The 17356-nt window shown below is 39.5% G+C and overlaps 1 protein-coding gene and 1 pseudogene across 1 annotated transcript in view; one reads left to right on the top strand and one right to left on the bottom strand.

The window, feature by feature from the left end:
- Window positions 1-17356, top strand: part of RYR2 (ryanodine receptor 2) — a 740642-nt gene that overhangs the window by 164925 nt on the left and 558361 nt on the right.
- On the bottom strand, window positions 6763-13451 carry LOC118882854 (annotated as a pseudogene).

Here is a 17356-nt window from a genome sequence, read left to right as displayed (position 1 = left end):
CACAGTCAGTGCTTTCTCTTCACGTGGTCTCTGGCTTTGGGTGGGGTGCCCACCATCCAGTGAAATGCAACAATCAAGAGAACAAGCCAGGGGACTTCCCCGGCAGTCCAGTGGTTAAGATTTTTCCTTCCAGTGCAGGGGGCACGGGTTCGATCCCTGGTCGGGGAACTAGGGTCACGTGTGCCATGGTGTGTGGCAAAAAAAAAAGAAAGAACAAGCTAGGGCATCAGATACATCTGAGTCTGAATAGGGCACTCTCTGACTTTGGGCAGGAGACCACTTGGGGTGCTTTTGGCTGCAAATAAGAGACTCTTATTTTCAAGTGCCTTATACCAAAGGGAATTGCTCAGTGAAGTCTAGAGGTCGAGCCCATTGAGAGTTGGCTGATGCAGGTGATCCATCCCTCTTCTCTGTTACACTTGATGTTAGTCTGTCTGTTAACTCACAGCAAGTTGGCTATGGGACTACCGGGCATCACATCTGGACGTGACCATGACTAGAGGAAGAAAAAAGACCATTTCTTCTCATGGTCCTTTCCTACTAGAAAGGAACATTTTCCCAGAATCCTTTTCCCCAAGAGACTTCTCTCCGGTCTCATTAACCAGAGAATGGTCAAATGCCCATTCCTGAAATAATTACTAACAAAGTGAGAATAACCTCTGCAGCTCAGAGTGGGGTGGCCCCTTGAGGCACACGGATACCTGCACAAAACTGAGGTCCTGTAGAGAGTCCAAAGGAGGGAAGGGATGTTACTCTCCTCTCTCAGCCTTTATTTCCTCAGGTATAAATGGGGGAGCACAGCACTTACCTCACATGACTGTCAAATGAGACAGGCACTAAAGGCCAGCAGCAGAACAAGGGCTCACGGTGAATTTGAAGGAGCATGAGACCAGGGCCACGAGTTCCGGCTTCTACTCCTGCTTAGTTATTTAAAGCTGTGCAATTTTAAACAATCTCGGAATCTCCTTTTTCCACTTACTCAACAGATATCTTTTGAGACCTGCCATGTGGCAGGCGTTGTGCTGAGCTGCAGATGCAGGACATACCTGCCCCATATGTATGTCTGTGCTAATAACTATGATCATAATGTTGCATAGCATGTATGATTGATTCTGTACTCACTATTGAACACCTATTGTGTCCCACAGTGTAGGGTTCACTCCATTTGCATTATCTTGGATGCTCACAATTGCTTCTTTGAGCAGGTATTTTGTAGTTGAGGAAATACATACAGGAATGTCAGGTGAATATTATCAAGAAGTAGTGGCTGGGGAAACCACCTCAGAGAACAGAACTCTCCTCAGCATTTGGAAGAAGCCCAGCAAGGCAAAGTCTGCTTGTCTCTTTCATTCATTAACATTGGAGATATGCCTCCTGGCCTTGGAAGTTGCTAGCTAAAGTATCTTACACATTTATATTCTTTAAATCCATTACTTTTCTGGAAAAATGTTCATTTATTATTATTTTGATTAGTGAAAGACTTGAATGAAAGTATTGATTTGACAAAACACCGAAACAGAAGCTCACTTCTGCTTATTTAGGACATTAAATTTAGTTGATGAAATGTGCAAGAGGAAGCATGATTTTTCTGAGTAAAATAGTCAGTAGTAGAAATAATAATTTGATTAACTTTGTTTTGGTCACAACCATGACCTTTTTGTGGTTTTTTTTGGTATATAGCTGTTTTTATTTAAAACTTATTTAATTTCTCTCATTATTATAATTTTTAGCATATAGATCTTGTATATATTTTATTAAATTTTCCTTAATGATTTCATATGATTGATATTTTTTTAAAGCATTTTATTTTAAATATAGGAGTGTGTACATGTCAATACTTTATAGGTATTACAGTGATAGGGAAAGATGTGATTTATTTATTTTTTTTAAATTTGTAATTTAATTTTTATTTTTGAGATAATTGTAGATTCACATGTAATGTTAAGAAATAATAGAGCTCTTCTGTACTGGAAAGATGTGATTCAAAAAGAGAAGGGCATGGAAATCCTGGAAAATTTCAGGCCATCTCAGACATTTTGTTGGTAACACCTATAGTGACTTAGACATGTATACTATCAATTGTTTAAAAAGAAAAATCTTTTAGTGTTTTAGTACTTAAATATTCTCAAGTAGAATTAGTAGCTGGTTTCTTACCTATTTCTTGATCTAAATGCATATAGAGCAACTGTGTGATTTAACAAGGAAGGAGATGCTTTTATGTCTTTTTCAAGTGGCTCATTGAAGTGACCTTTTCCGGGTGGTGGTCAAAGTCAGCGCAGACATGGCTAATCTTTTCCATGTCAGCAGGTCAGTGCCAGCCCTTTCAGCCTGGACCCTGGGGGAATGATGTGTTCCATTTTGTAAATGACATCGCAGTCTTTCAACTGAACAATTAGTCACCCTGCTCGTGTTTTGTTTTATTATGTTTTGTTTTTTGGTAAGACAAATATTTGAAATGTAAGCAACGGCTTGTTCCAGGGCAGACGGTGTGAGAGGTTTGGGAGTGACCGTTGGCAGGGACTATGGAAAGGAGAGGCTAGCGGTTACAGGAGGACCTGTGTGCCTGTTTTATCCTGGGACTGTTGCATTAGTGTAACATTTTGTATCATCTTTCGGAATGTATCAGAATGGGAGTTTAGGGCTTCCCTGGTGGCGTAGTGGTTGAGAATCTGCCTGCCAATGCAGGGGACACGGGTTCGAGCCCTGGTCTGGGAAGATCCCACATGCCGCGGGGCAACTGGGCCCGTGAGCCACAACTACTGAGCCTGCGCGTCTGGAGCCTGTGCTCTGCAACAAGAGAGGCTGCGATAGTGAGAGGCCCGCGCACCGCGATGAAGAGTGGCCCCCGCTCGCCGCAACTAGAGAAGGCCCTCGCACAGAAACGAAGACCCAACGCAGCCAAAAATAAATAAATTAAAAAAAAACAAATGGAAGTTTAGGGCCAGTGGATATGTTGGTTCAAAAATAAGCCAGAGAGAATCTCTGAATGTTACAGCTCTTCAAAGATACTCAAACCTCTTATTTTTGTTCACCCCGGAGTCCTGTCTTTTGCTGCGTCTGTCATCTTTTTCCTGAGATTTTTGGTAGTACTCTGGAAAGAAATGTCTTTCTTCTTCCTTGAGGTTTTCAGTCTACATTTAAGGTCTTGATGATACCTGTGAGGTAGATAGAGACGCACTCTGCTTTTAGCCTTGGGGAGATTTTTCCTAATAGTCCAGTAGTAACAGCATTTTCCAACCCCAAACTTAAGTTTCTTCCTCAAATTATTGTTTTCAGGATAAATATGAGGGAGGTTTGTCCTGCGTTACTTGGGGTCAGCATTTTACTTAAGATCTTCTTCCTTTTTAACATATACAAGTCGGTTTAAAATGATGCAAGTTTGGTGAGAACTAAGAAATCTATAGCCTGTAGTTGAATAATAGAAAAAAAGTTAAGACAATGAAAAGATCTACAGCATCCAGCGTTTTGCTTAATTCCCTGTTTATAGCACCTATTTCTCTAGGTTAGAAGATGAGAATTCTAGAACCTGTGGCACGTGCCTTGTCCCACCAAGACAGAGTGGACTTACTTTTCCAACAGTAACTTAAGGTACCCTGTGCTTTTCTAAAAACGAGGCATCTCTGTGCTGCCCGTCTGCAAGCTTCCATCTGCGCTGTGGTCCTGCGTGCTTGCTGTCAGAGCAAGTTGACCCCTTAAGAAAAGACGTGTCCTAAAGAGTAGTGCTGGTGATTCATCTGAGCCTGTTAACGGGACTCTGTATGTCTCTGTGATAGGCAAAGAGGCATGTGTGTTCCTGAACAATGCTAAGTTAAGGCATAAAGTCAATTTTGGTTCCTAATAAGAGGAAAGGTCTCTGATAACCTAACTTTATTCCCAGAGTTGGTATTTTAGCTGTAGGCATATTTGGTCAGTTAATATATACTCTGGTGAGTCAAATAACAGAACTTTCTTTTCTCCTCCTATTTTTTTAAGGTATGTAATACAGGGAGAGAAGTAACTCATCCTGGGTCATAGAAACCCTGAGCAAAGGACGCATGACTTTTCTTCTGTCATCCAGAAAAATATTTGTCCACACCACAGGTTTGCCCTGATCAGTCTATCATCAGGCAGATTCACACACATCACATATTTGGGGAGCAGCTGAAGAGCAATTATTGACATGAAAAACACGAGCTGAAACAAAAGAAAACAGAAACAGAAACACAAAGAATTTTTGTGTGTGTGCCGAATGGTGTACCCTTATATTTCCTCTTCTGTTGTAAGGTAAAACTGTCTTTTCAGGTGACATCACCCATAGTGGACCAATTTGATTCATTTACCTATAACTTTTCCATTATAGTTCATTTTTCTTGGAGTCCTACTATAGACATGAACTTATAAAATGTAATCTAACCTATCATGGACGAGTATTTCTTTTCAAGTCTTGTGATGCAAAATAGTAATAGTAATAACGATAAGAAAAAGAAATAAGAAAAATGGTAATATTAGTAATAGCTAACGTTTACTTAGCTTATTATGTCTAGGCATTGTTCTATATGTTTACATATATTAATAATCATAAGTTACTATTATTATCCCCATTTGACAGGTGAGGAAACAGAGGCTCAGAGAAATTAAGAAATTTGCCCCCAGTTTTTTTTTTTTTTAATTAATTAATTAATTTATTTATTTATTTTTGGCTGTGTTGGGTCTTCCTTTCTGTGCGAGGGTTTTCTCCAGTTGCGGCGAGCGGGGGCCACTCTTCATCGCGGTGCGCGGGCCTCTCACTATCGCGGGCTCTCTTGTTGCGGAGCACAAGCTCCAGATGCACTGGCTCAGTAGTTGTGGCTCACAGGCCTCGTTGCTCCGCGGCATGTGGGATCTTCCCAGACCAGGGCTCGAACCCGTGTCCCCTGCATTGGCAGGCAGATTCTCAACCACTGCGCCACCAGGGAAGCCCATGCCCCCAGTTTTATAGTTGGCAGAGAGGGGTTCAAATATTGCATTCCAGCTGTAGATATTTCACCATTAACCACTTTGCTGTGTTTCCAGAGGTCCTAATTATTTCAGAACATTTGTTTGTTCTCTGTTGCATCATCAGTGAGAGCTTTGGTTTTGTTTGCATCTTCTCAGGTGGTCTTGGTGTTTTGGTCTTTGAGTAGACCCAGTCAACAGCATCTAGTTTCTTGCCTGGGTTCTGAAGAATGTGGGAAGTATCAGTACAAGAGTAAAGCAGATGAAAGATTAGAACATCACGTTTATTACTGATAGGGGACCTATCCTTGTGTGCAGCATGTTCCCAAGAGGAGGAAAGGGCAGAGCTGAGCCAGGCGTGCCTACTTTTCCCCAAGTTTCCCAGTCAGCTGGTTCAGGTTGGCTCCTGGGGGTGGCGAGAGTGATGGGGCAGAGGGAGGCAGTGGGTGGTCAGGGAGAATCCTTCCCGACAGAAGCCAGGAATGGTGAGAAAGGGCCGTTCTTTAACGTTAGTGATGGGAGTTGATCAAGTCTGGGATCTAGCGAAAAGTTAACATTACTGTTAGAATTAGGAAATGGGACAGGTGGCTATGATGTTCGGGAATAGTTTTGTGGTTTGGTGGGAAAATTGCGTGTTGGTATAAATATAGTTGGAATCCTCAGTTTGTATTAAATTGCTGCATGTCTCACCTCTCACTGATTTCTAGGATTTAAAAGCGTATCCCTCTGGACCTAGGTCCTGTTGTTTCCTTTCTGTGTCTTTGAAGTGTTTTGTCTTTTCCCTTATGTTTTCAGTGGTGTTACGTATTTTGTTTATTACTGACAGTGTGACCTATTGTTGTGCTTTAGAAGTCATTGTTGTCTTAGACAATGTTATATGATACGAGTAGTTATTCTGTTTATTTAGAAAAACACCTCAGATCTCAAAGCAATTTAGAGAACTCAGAACACAGCCTCTGTATAGGCATTTTTGAGACAGAGCTTAGTAGATTTAGACTCCAACTTGTTCCCTATTGTAATCACCATTTAAGAGTGTTTGAAACAGGATTGCTACTTTTGGGGGATAGACGAGAAGTGATTATTGGTGAAATGCATGGTACTTAAAAGTGACAAGACAGTGTAGGAGGCCAGGTTTTAATTTCTAGAGGTGTCATCTAGAATAGAGTGTGGAGGGCATTTGTGTCGCATAGTGGTTGAGTAACAATTACGTGTAAACGGTGAGGACTCGTACTGTCTAAAGCTTCCGTAAAATGTTATCTAAAACATGTTGCCAAATTCTCTTCCTTTTTCATGGTTTTGGAATGCTATTTGGTGTATAGCTTGAACGAGAAGCCTTTGGTGACAAGAAGGCAATAGAAGAAAAATAGTGATAGCTAACGTCTATTTGCACTCAACAGTGTGCCCAGAACTGTGCCAACCACTCTAATTCTTGCTTCTTTCAGTTCTGTGAAGTATTCTGCAGATATGGAATCACAGGCTTTCAGGGGTGAAGTTACTTCCCCAGGGTCACGCAGCTCATTGGTGATAAAAAGCTATAAACCCAGCTCTGCTGACATGTTATAACATGTGTCCCTGAAAGGGAGAGGTGATGGGTGGTGCTTTATCTACCTGATTTTAATTTGGTTGAGAAAAAGAAAGCTGGCAAATCCTTAAATATCTGTATGTTAACTGAAAAATAATCTAATACTAGAAATGTAGTACTTTATGGACTTTTGTGCATGTTGGAGGTGGATGGTTTTTTGGTTTTTTTTTTTTACCCAAAGTGTGTTTATTGGAATGGTTTCCCATTCATCTTGATTCAGGGTGCGTTTAGTGCTGCTTCCATCTGAAGGAGCATTCTCTGTAAGCCTTGCTTTTCCTCCTGTAGGCTGGCAGAGGACAGTAGAGCAGCCAACACCCAAAACTACTGTTTGTGCATGGCTAAAGACGGTGGTGATCTTAGAGCATGCTGGGCATTTCACATCCACGCGATAGGAATTAGGGCTCTGCACCAGGCACTTCTTGTGTTTCCTCTTCTCTTCTGGAGAGGGATGAAGGAGATCCTTTGCGAGAGGCACGTTCTCCTGGGGAGGTCATCACCGCCGGAAAGGGACGTGGATGGTGTGATGTTAATGCTTTTGTTCCTTTTGAATTTCACTGTGTTTGCTGTAGTAAGATTTGTCTTTTAATATGTCCTGAATGATGGACTTTGGTTGAAGGCCTGTGTTCAAGGGCTCAGTGGGCAGAGGCATCCTAGATCTCTGTCAGGGAGTTGAAGTAGCTCCTATCCTGGTGGTCCAGCCGACTGGGTGGAAAGAAGCTGGGTTGGGGCCCGGAGGTGGCATTTAATGTCAGTTAGTGCAGAATTCTTAGGATTCATGTGCTGAGAGGTTCTTATTCTGTCTTGATCCACAAAACACAGTGAAATAAAAACCAGAGGGCTTTGGATTGAAGCTTTTTTTTTTCCCTCTCTCTATATATTGGTTTGGCCAAAAAGTTCGTTTGGGTTTTTCCATAAGATGTTACAAAAAACCCGAACGAACTTTATGGCCAAACCTATCTTTTTACTGAAGTATTGTTGATTTACAATGTTGGGTTCATTTCAGGTCTACAGCACAGTGATTCAGTTATATATTCTTTTTCAGATTCTTTTCCTTTTTTAGGTTATTATAAAATATTGAGTAGAGTTCCCTGTGCTATATGTAGGTCCTTGTTGGTTATCTGTTTTATATATAGTAGTGTGTATCTGTTAATCCCAAACCCCTAATTTATTCCGCCCCTTCCCCGCTTTCCCTTTTGGTAACCATAAGTTTGTTTTCTATGTCTGTGGGTCTATTTCTGTCTTGCAAATAAGTTCATTTTGTATCTTTTTTTAAAAGATTCCACATGTGAATGATACCATATGATATTTGTCTTTCTCTGTCTGGCTTCGTTCACTTAATATGATAATCTCTAGGTCCACCCATGTTGCTGCAAATATTTCATTCTTTTTTATGGCTGAAGCTTATCACGTAAACTGAAGTGCCTCAGTGAACCTCCATGGGCTTCAAATCTAATCACCATCCCTGCGTCCCACACACTGGGCAGGTGATGAACTTGCTGGGTGTCACAGAGCTTTTTCCCCAGCACCGTCCCTGTTTGCTCATGTATAAGAATTGTAGCCTAGCAAAATACCCTTCGTTTTTTTTAGAGCTCTGCCCTCTGCCTGGACAATGCAATCTAGATGCTTTCTTAGTGTCATAATATATGTTGTTAATTTTAAAGGTAAATAAAATGTTGAAATATTACATTGCTCTAAGAAAAATAACTGAAACTAATCATGAAAAGAGACTATCTTTTATTTCTGCTGGTTGACAAACTGAATTGGAAAACACCAAACTTAAATTGTGGCTAGCATAAACAGAGAGAGGGAAAATGTAACCTTAGTGATGGGTTCAAAACCTTTTAAAATAAATATTTCCAATATTATCCCTCATACAACTTGATTTATTTAAGAGGGAGTGTTGAATTTAACTTCTCCTCTACATATCACAATTATAGTAGTTTTAGACTTGTTATCCAATCATATAATGGCAAATAGCTTTAGAAAAATAACAGTAAACACCAAGGGGGGAAAGCGGGGGTTGGGAGGGGTGGTGGTGGGATGAATTGGGAGATTGGGATTAACATATATACATTAATATGTATAAAATAGCTAACTAATAAGAACCTGCTGTATAAAAAATAAACTGAAAGTCAAATAAAAAAAAGAAAAAATACAGTAAAAGCAACACCCAGCAATCACTTGAAGTGAATAAGTAAGCCTCTTAAAATTATACTTTTTCTTCCAAATGGAGATACTTTCAAGGACTTGTCTTTGAAAGTAGAGACATACTCAGTTTTTAAAAAACAAGCTTATCTCTTTACCAAATGTAGATTTAGTCCTACCCATGATAGTTGGCTTAATAGAAGTCAGTTGCATACTGGGGTGTTTTTATTTTTTAAATGATACTCTAAAAATTTGACTGCTTATAATTTGGAACATACTTGCTTTTCATTGCATACAAGTTAAATCTGTGGTAATTTTAAGATGAACGTGATTTTAGTGTGATGATTGGGGATTATGAGATTTGTTTATGTAGCTGATTGAATTGTTTTGCCTCTAAGCAGCTTTATACAAAAAAAATCAAAGAGCTGTATATTTTGGTCATTTTAAAAATCTGCTTTTCCCTGTTTATTTTTTAAGCCAGTTAAATGCCTTTCTGAACAAGAGTGGGTAAAGCAAGTGAATAAGTGCTTTTCAAAACTTCCTGAATAAATTTAATTCATGTTGATGAGATGTATGTGAATCCATGATGGAGAGCCCATCATTAGCTTTAGGGGGCGGGCATGGTTAATTAATTAATATCATACCTTTTTTGTTTTACCCACATAAATTCCCCCTGAAGCCAGAAGTTTGTTAATCTCCACAGAATGCAGTATATGGCGATAAATACAGAAAGTGCATTTCCATGTTACCCAGTGAAGGGGGATTTATGTGGCATTAGAAGAATCCACAGCCAGGCCGTATGGCCCAGAATGTCCTGTATGAGGCTTGTGTCCATAACATCGTAGTCATGGCCTAAGTAAGTAGTTACGTGTTGTCAAGGCTTTCTCCCTCCCCACGCCCTCCTACCAGTCTTGTTCCACTTGGCTTTTTCAAAGGAGACACCATGAATAGCTATTTCCTTTGCCATGGGTCAGGGTGGTGGTGGACCAATCTCTTAGCATCTCTGGGACTCCTGTGGGCTAATGCTGTGAGGTGATAGGAGGCCTGTTAACTCCAGGAGGTGTGAAACAAGAGGAGGTCTCTTCACTGCTGACCCAGGGTTCTGTAGCTTGTTTCTAACTAATTAATTTTAGGTAGCAACTTCTGTATTCCATCTGATGTCTTAGTCGTTTGGGCTGCCATAATGAAATAGCGCACATTGGGTAGCTTTGTAAGCATAGAAATTTATTTCTCACAGTTTTGGAGGCTGGAAGTCTGAGATCAGGGTGCCAGCATAGTTGGGTGAGGGCCCTCTTCTGGGTCACAGCTTCTCATTGTGTCCTCATATGGAAGGAGGAGCTGGCTCTGAGTTCCATGGGACCTTTTTTATAAGGGTGCTAATTCCATTCATGAGGGCTCCACCCTCATGACCTAATCACCTCCCAAAGGCCCCACCTCCTAACACCATCACATTGGGCATTAGGGTTCTAACATGTGAATTTGAGGGGGGGACAAACATTCAGACCATAGCATATGAAAAATTGTGAACAGAGGAGAGAAAGTTTTACATGCTAGAATGATACAAATTATGCTTGAATGTATTTCAGCACTGAAGGCATTTTTGTTTACTGCATCATCCATTGGGTGTTTGGGATAAGCCGTGCATCACTGTTATTTTTATTAGCTTTCACAGTAGGATAGGATATTGAAGGAGAAAGCAGGAAATCTACGGGAGAAGAGTGTGAAGAGTGAAGAAACACCATCTTGCAGTAGGGCAGGTGTATGTGTTAAGAAGAAATAGCCTGAGATAATTCCTATATTTCCATGAATACTGTAAATTACTGTTTGATGAGTGTCTGTGCTCCAATTCATTTTAATACCCAAAATGTATTTAACTATATTGTAAGAACACATTGCTAGATTGGAACTTAGACTTTTTTAGAGGTTCATAGATGACTTTATCCTTCTTGAAATTCCCCCTTGTGCGAGCATAACTCCATCGGTTGAACATAACTTTTTGTTATTTTGGGGAGAGAAGTTTATGACATAAATGATCATTTTAGGTATGTAAGTAGCTTTTACTTTTTCTCGTGATCTTATTCAGTAATTTTGTATTAGTTATTGATGGGTTCTTATTAGGTGACTTTCTATATACCCTCCTTCCATTGGGTGAATTTCTGATGAATGTTTACTGGATTTTTATTCATATTACATGGCTAGAACTTAGCATGTGTGTCGTGCATCAGTCAAGTGTGATGGCTTTTAGTCTCGCTATTCTTAGCTTGGTAGTCTTATACTTCTTTTTAAAAAAATTTCTATAGTAAAGATATATGTATATATTTTTATTGAGGTATAGTTAATTTACAATGTGTTAGTTTCAAGTGCACAGCAAAGTGATTCAGTTATATATATATTGTTTTTCAGATTCTTTTCCATTATAGGTTATTACAAGATACGGAGTATAGTTCTCTGTGCTATACAGTACGTCCTTGTTGTTTGCCTGTTTTATGTATAATAGTGCATATCTGTTAATCCCAAACTCCTAATTTATCCCCCATCCCACCCCGTCCGCTTTAGTAATCATAAGTTTGTTTTCTGTGTCTGTGAATCTATTTCTGTTTTGTAAATAAGTTCATTTGTATCATTTTTAAAATTCCACAAATAACTGATATTATATATTTGTCTTTTTTGTCTGACTTCACTTAGTATGATAATCTCTAGGTCTCTCCATGTTGCTGCAAATGGCATTACTTCATTCTTTTTTGTGGCAGAGTAGTAGTCCATTCTCCCTCTGTATACCACATCTTCTTATTTATATATATATTTTTTTGGAGTGTCCCTTGGAATGATATGCCCTTTTAGATATAACTTGTTTAGAAATTCTGCAAATCCAAACTTTAATTTAAATGTAACTCTCTCAACCATTAACAATACCAACTGTAGGTAGGTAGGTCGATAAGCACATGAACTGCCAATCAAACAAAGTTGGATTTTCAGCTCTGTCAGAGGTAACAGTATTACCCTAAAGGTTCAGTAGTCCCTTGCTTTAACCCCCTACCTGGAAACCTGGATCCTACATCCTACTTGACAGTTCTGTGTGATGTTTTGCCACTTAGATAATTACCAGCAAAGTACCAAAAAATGAGAAACATTTTGAAGTTCTAGGTAAGCTGTCTGAAATTTGCAGGGATAATAGCTTTCTGTTCCTACCCTCAAGATCCCCAGAGTCTTCCAGCTTCTAGGAGGAAGGTGCTCTCATATAGAGCCCACTGAATTTTGCAGTTCCTTCTTTTAACAAGAAAATCTACCTCCCACCCTTGATGGAAGGTGATTTTATAATCTCCTACATCTTCGCTTTCTTCAAGACAGTAAATAACCCAAGCCCTACCAGCTAGAGAAAAGAAAACACATAATTTAAATGGAAGAAAAAATGGTACCCAGTTTTTCTTGACTGATTGCGATGGATTCCACTTCAAGTCTGTGTCTTTGCCTCATTTTGTTTTTGTTCTTTTTTTTTTTTGTATGCGAAAGATTTGGTGTGAATTCTGCATTTAAATTATTTTATAAAGCATTTCATTTGCTGAGAATGACAGTGTCTTGAATTTAGTCAGTAAACGTTTATTGAGGACACATAATGGGCCTACTGGTCAGTGCTGGGCATAGGTACATGAAGTCCTAAGTAGCTGACCTTCAGGGACTCATGGGGAACGCACTGAGTATGCATTTTCCTTGATTATTAGAGCTGCCAACATTTAGTTTCTAGAATATTCTGAAGTAACCTTATCCTTAGAGAAAAACCTTTATTTTTCAGCAAAAGCAAGTCTCCTTTCTGCGTCTGTGACTCCCCTGACAGACACAGATTCTCAGATAGTAAAGTCATGGAATCATAAGAGCCAGATGGAACTTTCAAAATGGATCTTTGAATTTTCTTCTGTCACTCACCACACCTCCTTCATCAACCCTTTGACTCTATCTAGACAGAATTCACAGTACTTGCCAGAAAGCGGCTTTGGCTATTAGTAAATTATGGTATTTAATTCCTTCATGGATTCCTTTCCATGCAGAGCCTATGAAATACTCCAACATTTATATCTGAAATATCTGTTCAGTGGGAATTGGCTTGTCATTGAATCTTAGGTGTCAAAATAATTTTTTATGTACTCTCTATTGGCATGATCTCAAAGTTCTTAACTGAGAAAATGAATTGAAATATGTAAATTGAAATGTTAATGTAAACATACTCATAATTGTAAATTACTTTTCTTTTTGCTGTGAAAATTAAACAGGTGCTGGATTCAAGGGTAATATTCTAGAGACTGGAAAACATTTCTAGGTAGTCTGTAAATGCTGAAATTAAGAACACTTTTTATTCAATTACTTTTTCATTCAGTAACATTTAGTGATGGCTTCTCATCTCTAGACACTGCGGTGAATGTAGGGGAATCAAAGTTGATGTATGTGGCCACTGTCATGAAGAAGCTCACAGTTTTGTGATTTTTTTTTTTTTTTTTTTTTTGCTGCGCCATGTAGCTTGCGGGATCTTAGTTCCCCAGCCAGGGATCGAACACATGTTCTTGGCAGTCATAACCACTGGACCGCCAGGGAATTCCCTTGTGTTGTGTTTTTTAATGCCCAAGAGTCTAGTTAATTTTTAAAGTAGCTTATGGATGCTGTAAAAATGTATCCTGTCTACTCTAAATGATACAGGTGGTTGAAAGCTCTAACTTACCCTTTCTTGAGATTTGGGGTCCACTTGGTATCTTCTTTGAGGGGTCTTGATGCAGAAGCCCATGCATCCTCTCCACAATTCTGACTGGTTGGTAAAGGATTAGGTTTTACTGTTAGGTCTCTTTCTCTCCACCCCAGTCCATATGCATTGACTTTTCCTCTTTGTATGGTGTTTGCAAAAAAGCAGAATAAACAATTCTAGAGAGTTGTCATTTAAATAAGAGGAGCTTTCCTACTTTTAGCCAAAGGCCCTGCCCAGTGTACAGAGGTCACTGTCTAGGCCTTCCTGATTCACCTTCTCCTGGTCATTGATGCACAGTTGTTTTTGATCTGACATCCAACCTCCTGAGAGCAGCCCCCAAAAAGAAATTGCGGGGTAGTCTGATAAGATCATATGGGGGGGGGGTCCATGCAATTTCTGATCTTGGCGTTAGCAGTCAGATTCTTTGTCTTGCTTGGTTTTATGGTTTTATCCACTGTAGGGTTGCTTCTCAAAGTGGTTCCTGGATATTAACCCTGAATAATCTGAATTGGGGCACAGTTCCTTCCAAGTAGAGATTGCGGAGTGAACTACTTATTGTCTGGTTTTTCAAACAGTTGGAAAAGTTTGGGTTTGGCTACTGCAGTTGGAGCATTGATGCTCTCTAAGCAGATGTGAAGATAACAAAGTTATGATTATTGATATCATCGAAGTAACAGGGGGTCTAAGAGAATGATAGAGCATTGAGCTACTTCCCCATCATCCTTTAAGGCTGAGCACCAGGTTCATTAAAATAGTTTTTAGGGCAAAAGGTAAGGTATAGATGTGCCATCATTTAAACAGGCAAACGCTAACTTTTAGTGTGTCATGTGTATGTGTATTTGAGGTGGGAATGTGAAATAAGCCTTGATGTTCAACACATACTTACCTTTATCCCAGTGTTCTTCTGTATTCTATGACTAGAATTTTCTCAACCCTCCATTCATTCCAGCATATTCTGAGGGACTATGATGAGGCCATGTGCAAAAAGTTCTTCCTTCTTCACAGCATCCTATCCTACAACCATTTTCAAAAACAACAACAATAAAACACCTAAAACTTCATTTACGAAATGGACAGATTTTATTTCTAAAGACAAAGGGATGACTATTATTACCCCTGATACAAGCAGGAAAAGAAAGGATATACCTGCTGTGTTTCAGACACCTGCTAGTTGCTGTATTAGCTCACCTTACGTTTGCCAGCCGTGGTTACTGTGACAGAGTGGATCAGTGAATAGCATTGAAGTTTCCTCGTTTTGGTCTCTTTTTGCTTTATTATTATTTTTTTTCTTGGGACATGGCAAGAAAGGGCTAGGAGTTTAGGAAAAATGCAGATGGGGCATGTATTTAAGAGGTAGAACAGAGTCTAAGGAACAATAAGCAATCTAGAGTTACAAAATGAACTTCAACTTAGGAAAAGCCTTAGGAATCCACAGGTTTGTCCTTATATTTTATTTTGTAGAGGAGGAAATTTAGATGTAGGAAAATTCAGTGATTTATCCAAGGTTGCATGCGGAGTGATTGGTAGAGAAAGGAAGTCTGAGGTTCTTTTCAGTATAAAAGTAACAAACAATAATGAAGATGGCAGGCAGCAGATTCTTTATCCTTTGAGCAGTCAACAAGAGAGAAAGAACTTAGCTTGAGTTTAAGTAACTTAAGATAGTTTTGGTGGTAGAAACTCTTAATAATGGAATGGGATGCTTTGAGGTATTATCTTGAGGAGATCTGCAATCTAAGATGTTTTTGGTTTGGTCCTTTCCTGAAAAGTGGGAGGGGAGTGGTTGGAGGCCCTGTGAGTATCCTTTATTGACTACGGTGTTCTGTGATGGTCCCAGTTCAGAGAAGGGTAATATTGGTAATCAGATATTGATGATTTTAATCTCTCTCTTGACCCCCTGGTCTTTGACCTTCTCCAGTATGAGGAGCCATGATGAGGACTGTGGAACCACCAGCCAGATAGGTTGTACTGGAATTGTGTTCTTTTGATCTGTACGTGCCCAGGATGTGCAGGTTGATAACAGACCTGCGATTCACGTATTACTATAATTGTTAAAGACCTAATAAAGTCAGCAGTTTTGTGTTTCTTATTTATTGATGAAAACTTCTAATATAGAAATATTATAGGATCTGTAATAGATTTGCAGTTGACCTTTGTAGTTAATGTTCCACTTTGTTTTGAATTGGATAATGAGATATATTCTCTAGCATATTTACTAGCATCTGTAAGTCGACTTGGAAAAACAACAATGAAGGGATCTAAACCAATCAGGAAGTGGGGGGGGGATCCAGGAGAATGATCATTCTATGTGGGTCAACATCAGCCTAATAACACTTTTCCCAGTCAGACTTCTTCGTGCCTCCTCTTTCAAGTAGACATATATAAGTGCAAAAAAATTATGATGCAAAAGATGGGGGAACTCTTGCCCATATATGGAAATATGGATATGTTTGTTATTGTTATTCCTTTGAAAAATGTTTCTGAACATACCCAGTTGGGGGTGCCCAGCCTCCAGTGATCATGCAGCAGTGCACTTGAACAAGGCTCTTAATTTTTCTTTCTGAGCCGTTACTCCACGATGTAGTATATATACCAAGAGAACATCTCACTTTTTCATCAGCAGTATACTCTGCATGAGTGCAAGGACTCTGAAGAATAGTTAAGATTTCAGTATTCCCAGCAGGGAGGGAGGGAGTTTGGATAAAAGAATATCTTTCTGTTTCTCTCAAGATTTTATCATTAGAGAAGATCATTTGGCTTTCTCATTAAAGCTGCCGTTAGTGCTTAAGCACAGAAGGTCGCAAGTTTTTTGCCTCATAGAGTCTGTTGTTTTCACCTGATGTTTAATTCCCTGGTATCATAAAATGAATTTGAATCCTAGATTGTTTCAGAAGTTTAGGAGTTCTCCTGCTAGTGTGAGGGTCACCATTTGTCCTGTTACTATGAAGTAAGGGATTGAGAAGATAAATACCATGAATTCTTGCAGATGAGCAGTAACCTCTTGGAAATCACTTTAGCGCAAGGTCCCCGTGGAAATTTCCTACAGAAAATGACTTCCTTTCATTGAAAAGGCATTAGGTTTGAGGTTCTGTGAATTTCAAGTTCTAATGTTGCCAATGCTCTATTGATTTACTTAGGGTACTGGTAGAAATCTTTTGGATGTATGTGCAGAAATCCAACTCCAGCTGGTTCAAGCCAAAATAAAGGAGGGAGGTGTTGTTGTCTCATGTAATTGAAAGGTCCAGGGTAGGTTTAAATTCAATCATGGCTCTTTCCAAGGATCCAAATGATGCCATTTAGACTGATCCCATTGTTTCTTGGCTCTGTTTTCTTCTTGGTTGCCTACATATGCAGATAGGTTTTTTTCTGTGAGGTAACAAGATGGTCACCAGCAGCTCCAGGCCCACATTCTAATAGCTTTGAGACTGGCAGAAAGAGATTTCTCCTTCCTAAGAGTTCCACTGCTGGGATTGAGTCTCATTGCGCCAACGGGGGTCATGTCACTAGGAAGATGGAAGGTCCTGGTCATATGTGTGACCCCTGCCCCTGAGAGGGGAGGAAGGGCGGAATCACCTCTACCCAAATCACCTGGACTGAGAGACTGGGAGGAGAAAGTCCCTCCAAAGAGGAATATCAAGATGTCTCACCAGAAGGGGCAGTGATGATTGGGCTGTCCAAACAACAGATTGCCACCCCCTTCAGCTTAAATGTTACTATCCATTTACGTTCATGCACAAGGTGGTATTTAGAAATTTAGAAAAAATCATCTTTCCACATTTAGTGCTTCCAGTCTGATCCCACGAGTTCCAATGGAGACTCCCTTTTTCAAAGACTTTTATAGCAAAGGCTTTAAAGTATGTTTCTCTCATAAAAACCAATGGATTCATGGTTTTATTTAAAAGTTTTAAAATTTTATTTATTATTTTTATTATTTTATTTATTATTTTTAT

The sequence above is a fragment of the Balaenoptera musculus genome, chromosome 16, assembly GCF_009873245.2.
Source record: "Balaenoptera musculus isolate JJ_BM4_2016_0621 chromosome 16, mBalMus1.pri.v3, whole genome shotgun sequence".
Taxonomy (NCBI): Eukaryota; Metazoa; Chordata; class Mammalia; order Artiodactyla; family Balaenopteridae; genus Balaenoptera; species Balaenoptera musculus.
This window is presented reverse-complemented; position numbering and strand designations above follow the sequence as displayed.